Source organism: Myxine glutinosa, chromosome 1 (genome assembly GCF_964187855.1).
Source record: "Myxine glutinosa chromosome 1, kmMyxGlut1.1, whole genome shotgun sequence".
NCBI lineage: Eukaryota > Metazoa > Chordata > Myxini > Myxiniformes > Myxinidae > Myxine > Myxine glutinosa.
In genome coordinates, this window is record NC_136261.1 from 444,096,883 (window position 1) to 444,116,142 (window position 19,260).

Here is a 19,260-nt window from a genome sequence, read left to right on the forward strand (position 1 = left end):
TCATCCAGCATTGCGTCTTTGTACTGCCCCTCGCCGTGCAGTTTTTTTAAGTGTTCCCGTAGTTTTGCTGTTGCGAGGTTGGAGTTGCTCAACTTGACATTGCAAAGCATGCATTGAGGATGCTGACTTCCATCCCGTTCCGTCAAACACGTGAACCTGTACCGCACATAATCCTCCGACCACTTCCTTTTTTTGCTCGACATACTGCAAAAAAAAAAAAAAAGTAACAAACTGATCTTAATTGAGTTCGGGCAAATAATTATATGACAAAAATTAAAAAAGGAACATGCTTAAATATAATCAGTACCCCTCTGAAAACTGAGAAATTTTAACGAAGAAAACATAACTTATAGTTACGATGACACGATTTATTATCTACTCAAATCTGTCACCTCAAATCCCATTATAATATTACAAAGAAAACTGCGAATTGTTAGTTTTGAATTGCGACCAAAGGAGTTATATCACCTCCACCTACTTTTCTGAGTAATTCAATCATATTTTATAATCACCAGCCACTTTTGACTTTAATATAACTCTGAACCCGCCCTGCATATCCACAAACATTTCCAACTTACTTTTCAATTAATCAGTAACTCCAAAGTAAGGCGCGACCAATGACGCACGGCATATGGCAAGCTAATCGAGGCTATTCACTGGAATTTCCGAACACCTGCAAAGTCCAAAATCCAGTAAGTAAGTAAGCAAGTAAGCACCATCAACAGAATAATTAGCAAGTTGCTCATTGATTCAACTTACTACAGTCAGTGTGAAGCAACTTATCTTAAACACAGACCAGAGAAACCATGAATGGGATGGGAATACAATTACAAATAACATTTCCATTCGTTCGTAACATACATAGCAAAATAATAATAATATTAATAATAAGTGTAATTACACTTAGATTCAAAATTGATACAAACTAGAAACAAAAAAAAAACAAATTGGAATGCTTTTCAGAGGACCTCCGCCGAACCCCTGAGACTGGCTCACTGAACCCCTGGGGTTCGGTCGAACCAAGGTTAAGAACCACGGGAGTAGTTAATGCATGGTATGGTCTCCTTGAAAGGCAGTGACAACAGAACCAAGAGATAAGTTTAAATTATGATTATATAGGTACCTGGAAGCTTTAGAGATAGAAGAGTATCGGGATATTGGCAAGACGTTTGTGACTTGAGTAGGGAATGGGTGATTGTGTGCATCTGAGTGAAGTGGAGTGACGTGTCTGTGGGAGGTCTCGTCAAGGGATTGTGTGTGTTTGATGTTGTGTGTTTGTCATCCAAGAACAGCCATCGCCCAAACCTATCCCCTCCCACATTGCTCCCCTGCCCCCACCCACCTCTGAAAAAATAACACAAAATATTGCTTTTTCTCTTTTTTTATTTAAACAATTACAATAATTGTATTTCCCCATTTGTATTTGATGCACTTGGTATATCCCTGGTCGTGCCACATCATCTCAGGCACATGTCTCCCCTCATTCCCCAAATGAAATTGCATCGTTTTGGCAGATAATCTTTGTCTGGTGTTGGTGTGGTGCAGCATAATGAGCCGAATAGACTCCTAATTTACTCGGGGTTTATTTTTGTTTCTGTATATAAAAACTCACATTCATTAGATGCTGATTGATAAGAAAACTTACAAAATGGGACATGGCGGGTGAACAAACTATGCAAAAGCCCGCATTTATTGGATAATAATTGATTGGATTGTCAACGGAAACAACTCACAAAAATTCCAAACAGAGGAAAGAAAATAACATGTATAACTTTTCTGTGATTAACATAAGCGTTGTATCCTTGGCAGGTTATCCGTGAAATGGAGAGCTTCTTCGAATGGCTCAAGTCCCGAGGCCTGAGAGCAGAAACAGCCCAAGCAGTGATAGATAAGCTTGGAATTGAGAATCGGAAGGTTATTCGGGCTTGCACTGAGTTGGATGCATTGCGAACCGAGATCCTCTCTCTCTCCAAAGAGAAATTACAATTTGCAATGTATGCTGACTTCTGTAAATTTATGAATTCTTTTTCGAAGCTGCAAGGTGTCCAGATTGCAGGTTCTTCTCTGTTGGGAAGTATTTTCATCAACTTGGAGAATGTTATTCGGGAACTTTCCAGTTTCTGTGAAAAGATTTTTGGATCCCAAAATGTGCACCGGGAAAACGTTTCAGGTTTCTCTGGAATCGGGTTCAGTGATGTCTGCAGCCTCCGCTCTCAGCATGAAGCATGAAGCATCAAGACCCATGTCTGGTATGTGACTTTTTTAATACAACATCGCATGTCAACAAATATCTTGATCTTCTCCCATTGTTTTTTTTTTTTTGTATACTTTTAACTTGTGTAATCTCTTTTGGTGCAGTTTTATATTGTCTCATATTAATGGATTTTTTGATGTAGGGTACAAGGTAAATTTTAGGTCACCTGGAACATATTTCTGGGGAGCTTATGTAATGGCATGTCATCAGTCCGTCCGAAAACGTGCAACCTCTTCTCCAAAACTGTTGATGGGATTGTGACCAAACTTGGCTAAAATTATATTTTCTGTGTTGGAACCCAATTTTGTTCACGGCATTAAAAAAAATGGAGGTCTCAGGGAGTCTACCGGGGGTCAAAGAGGGTCCAGGTTTGACCCAAAGCAGCCCTCCAAATTAGAACTACACAGATGATTTCGATGAAACTTTATCACAACCTTCATCACCCGTGATGTACCAAAGTTTGTTCACGCCCTGAAGTGCTTACTTCAACTATTGATAAAGTCAACCTCTTTGCTGAGCTTTTGCTACAAACTCCACACTTGAAAACTACAGACAAACATTGCCTGTTTGTCCTTCCCGTATTTATACCAGGCTTTCCACTATCATCAGCACACCCAGGTAAGTTGCTTAGATTATTCAAAGGCCTGACATTCGAAAATCTACTGCATCAGATAGAATCCCGACAATTGCTTTGAAGATGTGTTCACTTGAACTATCTTCTGTTCTCTCAAAGCTCTATTGCTTGTGCATGTCAATGTATGTATTTCCACTTAGCTGGAAGCAGGCTTCTGTCGTCCCTGTCTTTAAAGTCTCCGGTGAGTAATCAGATCCTTCTAACTATCGGCCTGTTAGCCTTCTACCCATTATGACCAAAGTCTTTGAGTCCTTGATAGAACAACTTATGACTCCTCTGGAAACCCACAACCTCCAAACTGATGTTCAGTATGGCTTTAGACAGTCAAGGTCTACTGGTGATGTTCTATCCTGAATCACTGAATAAGTGAATGGAGCTTTGGATAATTGTGGAAAAACCAGGGCTGTTGCTCTCGACATCTCAAAGGCTAAAATAATCTGGCATTTCTTTAAAATTGCTTAATACAATCACTGACTTCATTCTAAATCGTCAAATATCTGTGGTACATGAGGGACAGTAATTCCCTTTCCATAATACGAATGTGAGTCCTCAGGTGTCTGTCTGTCTGTGTTGGGTCCAATATTGTTCATGTTATATATTGTTGCGGAATCCAACGTCGGCCTTCCCCACTTACCAAGGGGGGATTGGTCCCCTCGCTTATATGACTGACCGACGTGGTCCTGGGGGGTATGACGCCACGGCCGGTCGACGCTGGGTAGGGTATTAGGCCTAAACCGTCCTATTACCTATTAAAATACCAGCGCCCCTCGACACGCGAGGAAATACTCCCCCGCTCACGGTCGCAGCCTAATGGATTAGTTGTGCCGAGCGAAGCGAACTGCACCGTGAGCCGGTTACCAAGACTGACCCGATTAATCTTCGTCGGCCGAATCGCGCCACGGGCCCTCAATGGGGGAAATCACTAAGGCGACCGAATGTGAAGAAGAAGACGAAGGTAGGAAGAACAAATATAATTTATTACTATTATTTACAAGACCAAAAATAACCAAGGAGAAAGAAGGATAAGAAAATAATGACAGAAGGGAGCAAGGAGACACAGTGCAATTATTAGCTTACCTATTAACAGTCTTAATTAATATACCCCAGGACAACGTGAAAGACAGATGAACGGTCACACTTACACGGGGAATGATGGCAGGAACGGATGGCTTGGAGAAGGATGGCTTGGAGAGGCAAGGAAGGTTCAGCGGGGACTGGGCACGGTCGGGCCGGAAGGCACCGCCGTCAAAAAGCCGAGCCGCGGTCGTGCGAAATCCCGCGGTTTCAAACTGCGTGGGCGAAGTTCCTCTTTACGCACTGCTGCGTCGTGCGCTCCTGGCGTTGCCTCAGTCCGTATTTTCTCTTCTGCGCGGCACGTATCTCAGCTGCTTGGACTCATCTGCTCATCTCCGTAGCTCATCCCATCTGCGTAGCTCATCTCATCTCAGGTGGGGGCGTCTCCCGCGGGTTATATAAGCCCCACCCTTGAACCTTCGCGAACCTCCCAGATCGTTCTCTCTCTGCCCGCTCAAGCCAAACCCCTTCGTGCTGGGTTGGTTGAGCGGGGCCGACTCACTCCTCCTTTCTATGACGAGGTGCGGAGACACGCCTTTCTTCTTCCCACCGACCGCGTGCTCAATTGAGTCCATTTGCGGCGAAAACCATCCAAACCTGACACTTTGCAGATGGGACCTACTCTTATTTAATTCGGTGAAATGGAGAGTCAAACTATTGGGAAACACAACCTTAAACTACATAGAATAAGGGAATAACTATTTAAAAGGACATATGGTGCCCTGCGTATATGTTTATGGAATTAACTATGAGGACGACCTTCGACCTTTCTTTACATTACGGAGGGTGACATTTCCACACAACAAAACCATAATTCTCCCATTCTTTACACTTCCTCAAATCCGTTACAATATCAATGATCTGCCTGATTGTATCTTTCTCAATTAAGCATTTACACAGATGACTCAACAGATGGACTCAACAGGTGGACCCAGATGGAATTAAAGGAAGATGGAAGAGATATATGGAAATACTGTTGAATGCAGAGAATGAATGGGATGGTAACATAGAGAGTAACCCAGTTTTAGGACCGGCAGAGAAGATAACCGAGAAGGAAGTTGAGGAAGCGATAAAAGCAATGAAGAGACGAAAAGCGGGAGGGTAAACGAGAGTTGTGGGAGATATGTTGAAGGCAGCGGGAAATTGGGGTGTGAAGAGAATGACAGAGATCTGTAATCTGGTGGTGAAAGAAGGCCGCATTCCAGTGGTTTGGGAACTGAGTACCCTCGTCCCTCTATACAAGGGGAAAGGTGACCCTCTGGTCTGTGGCTCGTATTGAGCGAAAAAGTTATTGGAGCATGGAATGAAGGTATTGGAAAGGGTGTCGGAGAGGAGGATAAGGAAGAAAGTGAAGATTGACGAAATGCAGTTTGGATTTATGCCAGGAAGAGGAATGACAGACGCGCTTTTTATTGTGAGGCAGTTGCAGGAGAAGTACATGGAGAAGAGGAAGAAGTTGTTTCTTGGGTTTGTTGATCTGGAGAAAGCATTCGATAGGTTTCCACGTGAAGTAGTGACATGGGTATTGAGGAAGTTAGGAGTGGAGGAATGGTTGATCAGCGTAGTGATGGCAATGTACAAAAGAGCGCGCACAGCTGTAAGGACGAAGGACGGGAACAGTGGTGAGTTTGAGGTGAAGGTGGGAGTGCATCAGGGGTCGGTACTAAGTCCACTACTATTTGAAGCTATGATGGAGGTGCTGGCTTGGAACGTAAAGGAGGGTTTACCGTCAGAGTTCTTGTTTGCAGATGATCTGGTGTTGATTGCAGAAAGTATGGATGGACTGAAGGAGAAGATGAACAAGTGGAAGGAATGTATGCAGACAAAAGGTCTGAAGGTGAATATCGGAAAAACGAAGGTGATGGCAAGTGGTAAAGCATGTGGTGAGGTGGAAAGAACTGGGAAGTGGCCGTGTGCTGTTTGCAGGAAGGGTGTCGGAGTGAATTCCATTCAATGTACAATGTGCGCTGAGTGGGTTCATCAAAAATGTAGTGGTTTGAGAGGGTCATTAACAAGTGTGGCAGCTACATTCAAGTGTAAGGTGTGCACAGATGGAGCTGCAGATGGAGGAAATGTTGAGTTGGATCTTGGAGACGGCATGAAGCTGGAAGGTGTGAAAACATTTTGTTACCTAGGAGACGTGCTGAATGGAGAAGGTGGATCAGACTCGGCAATGGTTGCTGGAGTGAGGTGTGCAAGGAAGAAGTTTCGGGCCCCGGATGTTTGAGGTCCATACCGTTAATGAGGAGAGAGGGGGAGCATGGGGTGCAGGACAGGGGAGGGGAGGGGTAAGTAGTATATAAATGTTGCTCCTAGGACACTCTCATTTTCCCATTGACTTACATGTTAATTTTCCTCTCCCCTCATTTACCCTAAACACCCCTATTTCTCTCACCCTCATTTTCCCATTGACTTACATGTTAATTTCTCTCTCACCCTGATCTTTACGAACCTTTTGGCCTTTTACTCTCATTTCCCAAAACACCTTTTCTCTCTCACCCTGTTCTTTATGAACCTGTCCTTAATGTTGTTTATTAGACCAAACAATGATCCTTCTACCCTTATGAACCTCTATTTCTCCCACCCTAATCTTTACGAACCTTTTGACTATAGCACCTATCCTTAATGTTGTTCATTAGACCACTCTAACAACGACCCCACAAATATTTGTTCATGTGTGGGAAATAATTTAATTCTCCTGCAACTCTCCTCACCATCTAATACATTAACAAAGTATATGTTTGAGTTTGGTTCTTTATCAAGATATTTTAACTGAGCTCCGATAAAATGATAAACCTCCCTCAATGTTTTTGTCTGAGCGCCTCCAGTGCCACACACCATTTTAAAATTAAAGTATATATTTTCCTGACAACCATCAAAGTTTTCTGTCCACTCAAAAATATTTCCATCTTTTTTACCCATCTCACCAGTATTTAAATTAATTCTCTTATTTGTTTTGTGAACTTTTTTAGCAGTTGCCTTTTCAATAAGTCTTATTTGATATTTTTCACATTCGTTATGTTTACCATTGATATACCAAGGTTGATTACACCTCCACTCTTTAGTCCGGTTGATACTTGGTTCTATCATTTATATAATAGTAAAAAAGGTGGCGGTAGCCCGTTAAAATCCCTAACCCCATTAGCTTATCACTTATATATATCTTATCACTTATATATATCTTATCACTTATATATCTTATCACTTATATATATCTTATCACTTATATATATATATCTTATCACTTATATATCTTATCACTTATATATATCTTATCACTTATATATATCTTATCACTTATATATCTTATCACTTATATAACCATAAGGGAGACTATCAATTCCATTTTCTAAAATAAACCTCTTATTATCAAAAGCCCCCAATGCTTTCTTATTTATCTCTTCTGTATATAATTGATGTTTATAACTTCTTATTCCATTAATCTTTCTAAACTCTTCTTTCTTTGTTGTTAAACATGTATAATAATCATTAAAATTTATGGTCGCCTTTACCACCGACTCTTTTATACCCTTAAGTCTCTTTTTCTCTTTCACAACATCCTTTAATTTCTTATCAGTCTTTTTAACATTATTCACAATGTATTTGTTAGCATAAGCCTTGGCCCACAAATTTAGCACAAAGTTAGCATAAGCCCACAAATTCACTCATAACATTTCCTTTCAATTCATCCTTAAACTTTCCAATTACCATTTTATTTTTATCTGAGTAGAATTCACTCTTTTCATTGTAATTACTAGTGTCATAAGTATCAGTCTTCTTTCATGTCTGAATAAATATCATCAGTGTTAATCTTCAAAAGGAAACTATCAGTATCCATGTAAAGAAGACTAACATCATTTTTATATTTCTTTTTTAAGTTATTGTAAAGGTAATCAACTAATCATACATCAATGTCTTTGACAAATCAAGTATTAAGGTACCAATGTAAATTGGTTTATCCATCTTAACGCTTTCTCTCATCAAATGTATCGCACTAAAGTTTTCTGTAAAAAGTTCTTCTCTCGAGAAGCTTGGTCTGTTGATTAATTTTGATGCTTGTTTCCATGATGTTGATAGACGAATGTTTTGTCTCTTTCTAACATTCTCCATCGTTTTTCCAAATACAGAGTTAATCATCAACTTATAAAAGTTTTTCTCAAAATCATTTGTAGCATCTGTCCTCATTTTGGTGTTGTAGTCAATGTAAGGTTTTAACCAATGACTTTGATTAAACTTGAGAATCCTATGTATCTTTTCAACACAGAGACCCTTTGAAAGACATTGTCTCAAATTCCTCTGGTGAAGAACATAATTTTTCTTATCATAAAGTGTAGTAAGAAGTTTCTCTGTTGATTTACCCTTTACATTAAATGATTATTGATAATCACTTAACCACTCCTTCTTTGGACTTTCCTTTTCACAAGCAAATGGAAGATCTTTGTGTTGGTTATGGAGTTCCTCTGGATATTTCAAATCAACTTCAAAATAATAACCAACATTTTCTTTATCTAATTCAGCTTGTGTAGATATATGTAGATTCTCAAAGACTTTGTTGAAATTCTTTTCTTTTACCCATCTAAGTTTTCCATAAGGAAGAGCCTGAGACATTGCCCAGCCATACAGGTTGTTCGCGTCATAGTGCATCAAGTAAGAACTGTCTTTCATTGAATCATAATTCGGAAGATATTTGTTATTTGCTTTTGCATATCTGCTCCGAGCATACTTGTGAAATTCCACCTCTTTTTGCCTTTTCAATCATCAAAAGCATATCGACATCGGTTATCAAATCCAAAGCTTGTTTTGTCATTTTTAACATCGCACTCCAAGCCAATCCAGGAGCAGTGTAATAGTGAGCAGGATCCAATCCATATTCAGAATGACAGATTGTTCTGAAAGCCTCAAACACATCAGCCAACAAAAGCACATCAGTTTTGAGATACAAATCATGATACTCACCAAGATTCTTGATGTTATATTTTTCCCAAACATTTTGCACATGCGCATAATCTTCATCCGATAAATGACTATTATTTAATTTGTTATAGAAATTTTCTTTTGAAGGAAGTTGTGTTTCATTGAATCTCTCAAATGAGCCCATATAGTCATAGGGATAAATTCCCTTTTGTGTTAGTAAATCTTTGTCTGTAAAATACATTGAAAGACATGGAAACTCTTTTAGATTTTTAACCAAGTCAGCCAATGGACTTGCCATGAATTTAAATGTGTCTAAAAATCTAATATTAGTTATATCATAAGTATTTTTTATTTTTTTAAATGTTAAATCCTGTTTTTATAAAGATTGTTTTTGTGAATGAAATGTATTTTTGGTCTGTGTTTGAAATTGCTGAGATACTTCCAGAAGTCTTTGAGAGTTCCTTGATAAAAAGATGAGTGTCATAATTAGCATTGTTATGAAGAAAGACAGGAATAAAAGAGGGAAGTTTATAATTAATATTACAACTTTGATGAGCCGGACCTCTATATTTACCAGTGAGATTACAATGATCTCTAACCTTTAGACCTTCACCAATTTTCTCCTCACAAATATGACAGACATTGTTTTTTCGAAATTCCCTTTTCTCTTCACTCGTCAAGGACATTGCTTTATTGGTTTCTTTCATTATCTTGGCTAATCGAACACAGTCTTTTTCTAATAGTTTCACAAACTCCTCTGGGGCATTTGAGCCTCTATACTCCTCTGGCTTGTTATATTCATCACCAACGGATGATTTGATATCATAACAAAAACCGCAAGGAGTATGTTTTTGATATTTCATTGTGTATGATTTTTCAGTTCCATCTTTTTTCTTTGGATTTGGTTGACACGTGTCAATTTTTTCTAGAATACTTTCAAAATCAGCATATATTACAAATGGATGTTTCATCGTTTTATTTTGATCTTTGAAACCAATCTTTGATTTTTTTTTAGGGATATTGATTACTGTTGATTTATGTTCACCACAATACCCTGAGTGTTTATCCAATCTTTCTTGTGAATGGAAAAAGTTAAGACAGCGCGTACAAACAAATATTTTATTTGTCCTTTTTCATACTTGTGGTTTTATTAATTTAGAAATATCTTTGATGTATGCATAATGTGAATTTTTCTCTGAATTAGAATATAAAAGATTAATATGAGTTTGTTTACAATTGTCAGAAAGCTTTAAAACCTGAATCTTGTTTGTTTCTGTGAAGACCATAAACATTAACTGATAAATTATTCATCTTTTAAAATTTAGGAATATCATTTAAAGTCATGGGAAACTTTAGATCTTTCATATTTAATGTATTCTCATATTCTTTATAATGAGATACTCTTTCATCATGAAAATGTGGAGGATGTAAATGTGCCAGAATAGACCAGAGAAAACATTTATTGTCTTTTTTATTTTTGATATTGATAACTGCTTTTCTATTTTTGATAACACTAGGTAAATCAATGTAAGAGGACGCATTTAGAGGATCTGATTTAAGAATATGAATGTCAATAAATAGTATCTCATCTATGTTCCAACCACTTCCAGTAATAGTATGCTCAAGTTCTTGTTCTTGTTGGATAAGTTCATCATGGACTCCCGTTGTTTTAAAATCTTCATATGAAGATATTGTAACGGTTTTGAGAAGTGTAACGGGTTTTGAGAAGTGTAACAATTTTGGAGGAAGTGTAACGAATGTGAAAACGTTACAATGTGAACGTTACAAAAGTATGGTAACACCCTGGTAATGTAAATAATGGTCGCAGCCGTCCTCCTAGTTAATTCCATGAAACTTACACGCAGGCCACGATATATCTTTTTAAATAGTGTATTTCCTTATTCTATGTAGGCTAAATATGTGTTTCCCACTAGATTGACTTTGCATTGTATCAAACCAAATAAGCGTAGGCCCTTTCAATTCCCAAATCATCTCCGCTCTCCAAAGTTCCTTTCAAAAGGGTGCGAGTTGTGTTGAATCCCGCAAGCCGCCATTGCCCATGTGCTAATCTCGGAGAAGAAAGGCGTGTCTCCACCTCGTCATAGAGGGGAGGAGTGAGCCAGAGGGTCGCATGGCCAATCAGCACCGCGGTGAGCGACCCGGTGGGCGTGCCCTCGCAGCCGGCGGCTTGATTCCGCCCCGAGTTATAAAAGCGACTGTAAGGGACTGCTTCAAGAGATGACCTGGGAGATGAGCGAAGAGGCGACACCAAGAGGAGCGGTGAGATGCGAAACGCTCCAAGCCAAAGAGGAGAGGTACTCGGAAAGGAAACCAGCTTTGGAGAGACGCGCTGAAAGGAGGGAGACGGCTCCACCAGAAGGAGAGGAGCAGGTGTGACCGAGCCAGCGCGTGACGTCTACAGCATCGGCGACGGAGGGTTTTCCCGCCAAAACCGCGAGGAATTGAGAGCTGCTGCCTCCGACCTTGCCTCCCTCTCCAGCAATCCACCTCAAGCCCTACCTGCCTGCAATATCCCCCGTGTAAGTGTGGACGTCGTCTGTCCTACTCGTTGTCTTGGGGTTAAGTAAAATGAATAGTTTAAGCTAACGATGCACTGTGTGACTGCTTCTTCCATCCATTGCCGTAAATAATTTTGGTCGCTCTTTCTTTTTGCTTGTGTGTGTATAATAAATCTGTTCTTCCTCCGTACTCTGTCTTTTTCTCTTTTCCTTCTCTTCCGGTCGCTTTAGAGGTTTCCCGATTGAATATCTGTGGTGCGATCTGGTCAACGTCGGGTAGGAATCGGGTTCTAATCGGGGAGTAACTGTTCGGACGCGGTAATACCAAACCGCTCGGTAAACTAACATCTAAAACCGCGTCTGTAACAATTGGTAGTCAGGAGTTGGATTCGGACCTGGGACTAAATTTGTTAGGCCCAAATTTTGGACACCAATTGTGTTAGTACAGTAACAATTGGTGTCTGGGAGTGAGATACGAGGCCCGAACCAAATTTTTAAAACGTGTAAAAAAAAAAAAATTGGTCAAAATTACGAGCTGCCGAAATTGTGTTGTTTTATAAAACCCGAATTTAGAGATCGCGCCATGGACAATCAAGGCGATCGGATGTCGGTGGGGGAGATAGACGGGTTAGGGGTAACCTAGGACCTCGGGGAAATGTATGTGGAGGAAAGGGAGGAGGAGAGCAATGAGGGGCGGTTGAGGGAGTATCAGACGCACAAAATGGCGCTCTCGCGCACGTGGTTGAGGGGGCCACGGCCGCAGAACCAATGAGCGCGGCCCAAATGCAAGCCTTCATGGCCCAATTTATGGTACAAATGCAGACATCCCTCAACCTGCAGAGTGAGCAAATGAGGGCTCAGAGTGAGCAAATGGGGGTAATGGGGAACCGGATGGAGGCTCAGGGTGAGCAAATGGGGGTAATGGGAAACCAAATGGGGGTAATGAGGGACTAAGCGAGGGGTACCGGTGAGGGGTTAGACAAGAAATTTGGGAAGTTAGACAATAATTTTGAGGGGTTAGACAACGGGATAAAAGAGGTGAAAAATGGGTTAATGGGGTTAGAAAATAGGATGGAGGACAAATTGTGGGAAATAGGGGAACAATCTGCCAGGGAAATCAAACGAATGGGGAACCAGGTAGAGGAGGTGCAAATCGGGTTAGAAAGTAAACTGGATGCTCAGAGGAATGAATTGGGACAGATGAGGGTGGCATCTACAAAAGAATTGGAGGAGATGAAGGAGGAGATACGACGAGGTGTAAGTGAGGAGGTCTCTGGGGTACGCGAGGAGGTAAAGCGAGGCGAAAAGCGTATTGAGAAAGAGGTGAGGAATAATACGGCAAAATTACAAGAGGGAATAGAAGATCTGACGGAGGAGGTGGAACAGCTGACAGAGGGACAGACAGAGTTAGTGGAGCAGGTTCAAAAGAACACTGCAGTACTCGGAGGGTTAAAGGCGACACAAAAAGAAATTAAAAACGAATTAATAGCGACACAGAGGCAATGTCAGATGGTACGTGAGGGACTGACAATGAGGGTGGAGGAGGTGACAGAAGTAATGGAGACGAAGGACCGAGAGGTGAGGATGCACATAGAGACGGTCACGGTAGCTTTAGAGGTCGAACTTGAGGAGACGCACCGGGAAATAAAAGAGGTGAAACAAAAATTAGAGGAAGTGGAAGAAGAGGTCAGTGAAATTAAGAAGGGACGGACAGAAACTAAGAGAGAAATAAAGGAGGAGGTAATGGAATTGGTACAAGGTCGGTGCTCAAATCGGGATGTGCTGCTCACTAACCAAATAAAGAGTTTGCAGGTGGAAGAAGAGGTGCGGAGACGAGGTGCCAAGGTGAGTGGCGATATAATCGGAAATGTACATGATGTGAGGAAAGCTTCAGTCGGCTTGGGGATTGGTTTGGATCCGGGTGTTCGTGAAAGGCCGTTGGTGAAGTCTGCGACAGGTCTGGTGTGCGAAAAAAGAGGTGTGCGAGAATGTCCGACCATGGGGTGTGAGGAAAAAGTGCACGCCGAGGAGTGAGTGTGCCGTCGAGAGTGAGTCGGTAGTAGCGCGTGTGCGAGGGAGCACATGGAAGCGCGGTGTGGTGAGTGTTACAGAGGGTGTAACGGGAGAGTGTGCGCAAGAGGATGCGCGAGAAAGGTGTGTAACGGACAGGTGCATGGGGAAAGAGTGCGCTGTCAAGAGTGAAGGAGAATGCACGCCTGTGGTGAGTGTTACAGAGGGTGTAACGGGAGAGTGTGCGCGAGAAAGGTGTGTAACGGACGGGTGCATGAGGAAAGAGTGCGCTGTCGCGAGTAAGGGTGAGTGCGTTGTCGAGAGTGGTGGTGAAAGTAGTGAGAGTGACACGGAGCGTGAGTTGGTTGTGACAGGTGAGCGAGGATGTACACCTGGAATGGAAGGAAGCACACCTGGAGTGGTAGAGCGTGTGTGGGAATGCACACTTGAGTTGGTCGTGAGGCACGTGGTTGGGTGTGCGAGTGAGAGCACACCTGTGATTGTCACAGAGGAGGTGACCGAGGAAGGGGCGCGAAAAGGTGTGTTGGTGAGTTGTGCGAGCGACGAATGTGTGCCAAAGTGTTCGGTGGTCAGGTGTGTGACCAAGTCGGTGGGTGGAATGAGTGTACCTGGGTGTGTAAGGAAAGGTACAAGGAGCATGGGAACAGCTGGAAATATGAGCAAAGAACGGGCTGCGGGGTGTACGGGCAGCGTTGGAACACCGAGCTCGGTGAGAATGAAAGGGGTAGCGTATGCGTGTAAGCATGCAGGTGAAGCATCGACGGTAACCGGGTTAGCGGTTAGAGCGACGTTTAGCCGAAGCGAGCCCTCGGTGCGAGCCGGGCCTCGCGTGCCGTGAGGACCAGCGGGGATCCGAACCACGGTGGGTTCGAAAGAACCGCCGTACGCAATCCACGCTGGGCCTCACTTTAAACGGCCGCGTCCCTGCTCCACTAGGCAGAGCGGGCAGCCCGATAGGAAAGGTTGTCATGGCGACCGCTTTTTGTGGAGACGCTCCGGCAGGGCGAGATCGGGCAATTGGACGGCTCCGTGCCGAGAAGGTGCGTTGGCTCTCGGCCCGAGTAAGCCTTCCCTGCACCGAATGCCAGAGGGACCAATCCGCTGGCAACGAACCACCCGCATTCATTGTTCGGCTTTACGAAGCCGGGCTTTGGACAGGAATTGGCGCACCGAGAGGCTCTAGTAAGCGGACTGTAATGATGATGATGATGATGAGAATAGTGTGATTTGGTCCGAAAGTTGGAGAGTGAGTAGGATGGGCAGAGGGAGGATTGGTAGAGTGATTGGCCAATTTCTGATTGGCTGAAATTTGATGTGCCAAATTGATAGTAGGACCTCCCCGATGTGGTGGGATGGCAAATCCACCATCCCTCACAGGTGGGGGGGCAAAGGAGCACTAGCTTATGGGGTTGATGGCAGTGAAAACTAGCCCGGGTGGGTTTGGATAATGTGTAGGGCCCTAGAGATTGACATTAGGTAACGTTAAGGTTAGTTAGTGACAAGGATACCTGTAGTGGGGACGCAGGTAGATTAGTGTGGATGATAATGACGTGGGAGCGCAATAGTTTAAAGGGACGACTGGGAAGCGCAAGTTTCAGAGGGGAGTAGTTAGCTGAGATGATGCCGTGTGTTTGAAGATTGAACAGGTGTGATTGAACAGGTGTGATTGCACAGGTGTGCAACTGAACAGGTGTGTGGAGCAGTGTATGAGTGAGTGAAGGTGATTGCGTGTTGTGTTGACCAAATGGTCCAGGAAGAAAGGAGGGTGCAGGTGGCACCAGGTGTGAGGGCACAGGTGTGCAACAACAGGTGTATGTGGCTGTGTGGAATAAATGGTAGTGTGGAATATCTGGAGTATTGGAATGGATGGTCATGGAGTGAGAATGGTGGAAATTGTGGAGTGGAGTGGATGGTGCGAAGGTGTGAATGGAGGAAGAGTGGACCCCCATCACGGATACCCGGGGCGGGTAGTGTAAGTGTTAGGCAGAGGGTACAGGTAAATTGTGGTTGGATATTGGCATCTGTGGTGCGGGTGAAAGAATGGTCTTTGGATGGGTGCATTAGTGTTGTGGAAATGGCTGGGCGTGTAGCCTGTTAGTGTGTGTAGTTGGTTTGGGCACTCCACCACTGTGAGGATGTCGGCCAGGTGAGGCCGCAGGTGGGCTCTGGGAGCCGGTAGTTGTGGATGGGGCCCGAGGATCCGGAGGACGGACCCGGGTAGCCCAGTGCCAGAGGGCACCAAGGGGTGACAGAGCCAGGAGAGGGCCTTCCCCAGTTAGTTAGGTTAGGGTGAGGAGCTAGGTAAGCTCGGGTGGCAACTGCAGTGGTGGAGGTGTGCAGGTGGGTAGACCTGCTGGGAGAGCTACACGTCGCAGCCCAGAAATTGTGCGAAGGCACCGGGAGATGAATCGGGGGAGTGAGACCCCAAATTGAGAAGCACCACAGTTTGGTCAATGGGAATTGGTTTTTAGAACCCATAGAGTAAGTTGGCCAATGGATTGGCAGGGAAAGACCCCGGGTAGTGTAAAGTGTGTTAAAATCATTTAGAGGATAGTTAGGATGAAGGATCTCCTCGCACCATCTGCATCCACTCACCTGAGGTGACAGGTACTCCACACCATGCCATGTTTTGATTATTTTTTACTGTGCAAATGTTTGGATTGTGAGACGCATCATGACGTGGGTGTGACATTGTGCTTTGATGTTCCATCTCTTCCTCCTTATGAGGATTGATGACGAATTGGGTGATGGCAAATTTTGAAGTAGAGGGATTGTGGAGACGAATTTGGTATAAGGGAAATATGGGGAAGACGTGACGGTAGTGACGAATTTGTAAAGGTGTAGATTTTGTACATATGGGGTAAGGGCAAGGGGAGTGTAGGTGACAGGGGGGTGACGTACGGTAGGGACGAGCTTTCTCATTTCGCTCTCCGTACGCATTTCGCCTTGCATTGCCTTATTGATGTGTACCCTTGTGACCTTACCCCTCGCTCATTTGTCTCTTTTGTCTCCCACATGACCTGTGCGCCATTGGGGGCCGAGGGGAGCGTGCGTGAGGTGGCCATTGTGCGCACGAGATTCCCAGAACCAGCATGCATTGCGTTGATGTACCACTTTATGGACCGCTGTTCTGCGGCCAAGTACCACTTGATGGACCCCAGGTTCTGGGGCAGGGCACCTCTGTTGGAGACCGGCCATAGTGGCCAGGGAATTTTGCTTGCGGACCTCGGTAAGGTGGCACCTATGCCAAACAGGTGGACCACCCTTAGTTGGCCCCTGTTGCCCTAAATAAAAATGGACACGGTTTGTGCTTTTTGATATTTCCAAGTAGGCCGCATGAAGCCAGAAGACGTCGGGAAGAACATCGGCCCAGCAGAGAAAGAGAAGACCACCACCAGTTGTTTTGTTGTGTTTATTATGAACCATGGTGACTGTGCACCGAGTGGTGCTTTGTGGGGCGTGTGGTGCTTTTGGTGCTTTTGGGTGCTTTGGTGGTATTGGTACGGGTGCATCGATGCAATGCGTGCTGTCTCCTCCCTCCCAACAGGAATTTCTTTTTCTTGTTCCCTAAAAAGAAAAAAAAACACAGGTCCTGGGTTGCGTTGTAAATAAGAAATAACGTCATTGTAAATAATACTCCCCACCGTAAATGTATAGTTTGAGAATAATTCCGTAATTCGGTTAGCTGTGGGCTTGAGTCTGTTAGACAGGGTGCAATGCAATAGGGGGACATACTTATTTGTGTTTTAAGATTGTCACACTCAGGGTCAGGTTAAAAGTAGAGGGAATTACACCTACATGTCACACTAAGTTAAAGTTTTGTAGGCCCGAGCACGGGCCTGAAGAAAGGAGGGTGCAGTGTAACGGTTTTGAGAAGTGTAACGGGTTTTGAGAAGTGTAACAATTTTGGAGGAAGTGTAACGAATGTGAAAACGTTACAATGTGAACGTTACAAAAGTATGGTAACACCCTGGTAATGTAAATAATGGTCGCAGCCGTCCTCCTAGTTAATTCCATGAAACTTACACGCAGGCCACGATATATCTTTTTAAATAGTGTATTTCCTTATTCTATGTAGGCTAAATATGTGTTTCCCACTAGATTGACTTTGCATTGTATCAAACAAAATAAGCGTAGGCCCTTTCAATTCCCAAATCATCTCCGCTCTCCAAAGTTCCTTTCAAAAGGGTGCGAGTTGTGTTGAATCCCGCAAGCCGCCATTGCCCATGTGCTAATCTCGGAGAAGAAAGGCGTGTCTCCACCTCGTCATAGAGGGGAGGAGTGAGCCAGAGGGTCGCATGGCCAATCAGCACCGCGGTGAGCGACCCGGTGGGCGTGCCCTCGCAGCCGGCGGCTTGATTCCGCCCCGGGTTATAAAAGCAACTGTAAGGGACTGCTTCAAGAGATGACCTGGGAGATGAGCGAAGAGGCGACACCAAGAGGAGCGGTGAGATGTGAAACGCTCCAAACCAAAGAGGAGAGGTACTCGGAAAGGAAACCAGCTTTGGAGAGACGCGCTGAAAGGAGGGAGACGGCTCCACCAGAAGGAGAGGAGCAGGTGTGACCGAGCCAGCGCATGACGTCTACAGCATCGGCGACGGAGGGTTTTCCCGCCAAAACCGCGAGGAATTGAGAGCTGCTGCCTCCGCCCTTGCCTCTCTCTCCAGCAATCCACCTCAAGCCCTACCTGCCTGCATTATCCCCCGTGTAAGTGTGAACGTCGTCTGTCCTACTCGTTGTCTTGGGGTTAAGTAAAATGAATAGTTTAAGCTAACGATGCACTGTGTGACTGCTTCTTCCATCCATTGCCGTAAATAATTTTGGTCGCTCTTTCTTTTTGCTTGTGTGTGTATAATAAATCTGTTCTTCCTCCGTACTCTGTCTTTTTCTCTTTCTTCTCTTCCGGTCGCTTTAGAGGTTTCCCGATTGAATATCTGTGGTGCGATCTGGTCAACGTTGGGTGGGAATCGGGTTCTAATCGGGGAGTAACTGTTCGGACGCGGTAATACCAAACCGCTCGGTAAACTAACATCTAAAACCGCATCAGTAACAATATAAAGTGTGGCTTAGTTCTCATGTAAGCTCTTTCAGTGTAATAATCACCAGTGAATGGATCATGTTTTGAGATTTTCATTTTAATACCCATATAGAACTTGATTGATTTCAACTCAATAAGAGTCTTTTCAATAAGATCTTTCATAGAGGGTTTGATGATCTCCACAGCCTCAACAATTGAGTTGGGGCCAGGAGGATCAAAGTCAAAGATTCGAATCCTGATATGTCCCTTGAAAGCACCATCAGTATTCCTAATAGTAAACAATTTTGACAAGTGTTTGTTTGTTTTAAGATGGGCTTTAAACCCCTTCTTGAGGATGGTTGTTTTACAGTCCTTACAATATTTTGTTTTAGGTGGAAGAGGGGAAAGTTTGTTAAGAATGTTGTATGTATGTTTTGCGGTGAGAATATGTTGTTTATAATATTTAACTTCCTTCTCGCAAGTATCACAATAAACCATATTTATAGCGTTAGAAAACGTGGTGTTTTATATCTATATAACTTTACTTAAACTAAAACACTTTTTCACTCAGAATCATCTGAGTCATAACTATCACATGAATACTCAGAATCATACTCGGAGTCATCAATAAAGCTACTCTCATAACTATCATTTGAGCACAAACTATTGGTATCATAACTATCATCTGAGTTCAATGAAATACTATCGTCCGAGTTCAATGAAATAGTAAAATCTTCACTGCTGTAATGACTCATATTTAATTAGCAGAAAAAACCTTTCCATCTATACCAATATACTTTCTTTCATTAACGGATTC

At 43.3% G+C, this 19,260-nt stretch overlaps 1 long non-coding RNA gene across 1 annotated transcript in view; it reads left to right on the plus strand.

Annotated features, from left to right (window-relative positions):
• LOC137420454 (uncharacterized) overlaps window positions 1-19,260 on the plus strand; it is a 75,207-nt gene that overhangs the window by 27,001 nt on the left and 28,946 nt on the right. The window contains exon 3 of the long non-coding RNA XR_013622004.1: window positions 1,810-2,249. This is a non-coding gene — a long non-coding RNA (uncharacterized LOC137420454). The remainder of the gene's footprint in view (window positions 1-1,809; window positions 2,250-19,260) is intronic.